This window comes from Trichechus manatus, unplaced genomic scaffold (assembly GCF_000243295.1).
Source record: "Trichechus manatus latirostris isolate Lorelei unplaced genomic scaffold, TriManLat1.0 scaffold00038, whole genome shotgun sequence".
NCBI classification, from domain to species: Eukaryota; Metazoa; Chordata; class Mammalia; order Sirenia; family Trichechidae; genus Trichechus; species Trichechus manatus.
In genome coordinates, this window is record NW_004443974.1 from 5,258,067 (window position 1) to 5,261,140 (window position 3,074).

Here is a 3,074-nt window from a genome sequence, read left to right on the forward strand (position 1 = left end):
AGGGACAGTGTTGACATGTTGTGAGGTTGTTAACCATTGTCATAGGGCAATATGTGTACTAACTGTTTAATGAGAAACTATTTGTTCTGTAAACCTTCATCTAAAGTACAATAAAAAAATAAAATAAAAATAGACTTTTTTCAGAATACTTATAGATGCGATAAAATGATAAAAAAAAAGAAGGTAAGTGGATGCCAAACCAGGATTCAGCATGGCAGTTAATTTCAGGGGGGGAGAAGAATGCAAAGGACAAAAAGCTAGATGTTGAGGTTACTGAAGGCTATAATTTTTGTTTCATCAAAAAAACAAAAAACAAAAAACCTGAGGACACGTGCATGGAACCTTCCACTGGGCTCTCTGGCAGGGTGTGTGGCACCTAGCCGCCCTCTGCTGCTCCTTCCTCTCTTGGCTGGGTGCTGGGGCGGCAGTGGGAGACTGGAGCATATCCTGGCACCTAGGCCGGGATGGATGGGTGCAGGGAGCGAGGAGGGAGGCGGTGGGGAAGGGAATCGGTGGACATGGACTACAAGGCGTTCACTATGGAGATAGACAAGTGGGTCGAGCAGCTGACCCAGTGTAAACAGCTTATGGAGAACCAAGTGCGGACCGTGTGCAAAAAGACTGGAAATTTAAACGAAAGAATCAAATATCCAAGAGGTTCACTGTCTGTTACCTTCTGTGGAGAGGTTCACAGTCAGTTCCATGATTTTGTGGAACTATTTAGAATTCGTGGAAAATTACCAGAAACAAACTATGTATGCATCCGGTGACTATGAAGACAGAGATTATTATTCAGTGGAGACTGTGACTCTTCTTGTAAGGCTAACAGTGCATTATCCAGAAGGTATTACAATATTGAGAGGAAACCATAAAGGTGGACAAATTACCCAAGTACATAGTTTTTTTGATGAATGTCTATGAAAGTATGGAAATACCAATGTTTTTGTTTAATTATCTTCCACTTACAGCTTTAGTAGATAGATATTCTGCCTCTATAGTGTGGTGGCCTCCGTACACCCACAGATACACTGGATCATGTAAGAGTCCTGGATCATATATGAGAAGTTTCACATAAGGGCCCAGTGTGTGCTCTCTTAAGATCAGACCCAGATGGTTGCAGTGGGTGGGATTATTTCTTCACATGGTACTTGCTACACATTTGGACAAGACATTGAAACATTTTACCATGTCAGTGATCTCACAAGTATCTTGCGCTCACAAACTTGTAATGTGTGTGGTTAGCATTTTCAGTGCACCCAATTACTGTCATAACTATGAGAAGCAGGCTGCTATCATGGAAGATAACACTTTAAAATATTCCTTCCTTCAGTTAACCTAGGGCCTCGCAGTGCAGAGCTTTATGTTGCCAGGTGTACCCTAGACTTCATGTTAGTTGCAGTTGAGTGGGCTCAGACTCACGTGACCCCTTGTGAAATAGAATAAAATGTTGCCTGATCCTGGGCCGTCTTCATGATCACTGGCATGTTTGAGTTCATTGTTGCACCTGTTGTGTAGTGCCTTCCAACCTAGGGGCTTCTCTTCCACCACTATATCAGACAGTGTTCTGTTGTGATCCATAAGGCTTTCACTGGCTAATTTTCTGCAGTAGATCGGCAGGCTTTTCTTCCTAGTCTGTCTTAGTCTGGAAGCTCTGTTGAAACCTGTCCATCATGGTGACCTTGCTGGTACAGTAAAACCTGTGAAAGCTGAAACCTGTATAAGGCAGAAACTTGTCAGAAAAGGAAAACTCAAATATTTTCTGCTAATAGAGAGTGGTAGAAAAGTGGTAAGACTGCATCCTGTCAAAGGCAGAAAACTTTCTCGACCAGGAAAAGCAAGGCAGTCTCATGGAGTTCTGGCTCTCACAGGTTTCACTGTATTTAGAATACTGGTGACAACACTTCCAGCATCTTACCAACACGCACCTCAGACTACTTTCTGTAAATTGTTCCTGGGAGCAACTTGCCTTTGTACCTGGAAGTGTACCTGGCTTTAATAGATATATATACACAAACAAACAAAAAACAACTGTAATCTATGTTTTCTGTAACAAATGGGAATCTGCGTTGGCATTAAACCACATCATGGACCAAAATGTGTCATACTAATGAGGAGCATTTAGCAGTTTGAGACTGAAATTCGATATAACACTATGTACTAGATAAGCCAGTCAAAAAGTTTGCCTACTGTATTTGTATTAACCAGTTTTTTCTGGTCTTTTCAAACAAAAAAGGTAACTAAATCTTTCATCTCCTTTTGCACTTATTTGAAATTTTATCTATAGTGTTTAACTGGCATGGATTAATAGAGTAGGAGTATTATTTGTAAGGTTAATTCATAAAATAACTTCCACTTAATCTATTACCTTTTATTTTAAAGAAATGTATAATTAACTGAAGAAAAAATTCTTCTTGGGAGTATGTTGTCATAACATTTAAAGATATTTCCCTTTATTTAAACTAAATTACTGTTTTATGTTGATTTGCATGTTTCTGTATATTTGCTATGACAGTGCTTGTTGCATCCTATTTGGTGTACTGAGCAAATAAACTTTCCATTAAAGAAAAAAAATCAACAAGCAAGCAAACAAATAAATAACATAGGCGCATTTTGCATGTATCTATGATGCAAGTGTGTCATTAACCAAGGATTATTATTATTCTAATTGTGTATACCTGAGGTCCATTAAATATAGAAGATGAAATACAAATGAACAATAAACGTATAAAAGTTGCTCAAACTCAATAATAATTACAGAAATGCAAACTGAATTGAGATATTTTAACTAATACTTTACCAATAATAAAATGTTTGATATTACTGAAGTAAGATCAAATAACCAAATAAAATATTATTAAAGTTTTCCACTTAGATGAGAAAATAAAATTATGCAATTATTAAACAGCAATTTAGCAACCTCAATAAAAATTTAAATTTAAAAATTTAAAATAAAAAATTTAAACTAATGACTCCACTCTGAAAATTTATCTTACAAATAAATTTAATGAGAGTGTAAAACCTGTGTGTACAGGGACATTGACATATTACCTACAATAACCTCCAAACTGTAAACA

General features: G+C 37.2%; 1 pseudogene; it reads left to right on the top strand.

Annotated features, from left to right (window-relative positions):
• The first annotated feature begins 518 nt into the window (after positions 1–518).
• On the top strand, positions 519–1,344 carry LOC111820444 (serine/threonine-protein phosphatase 2A catalytic subunit beta isoform pseudogene; annotated as a pseudogene).
• The last annotated feature ends 1,730 nt before the right edge of the window (positions 1,345–3,074 follow it).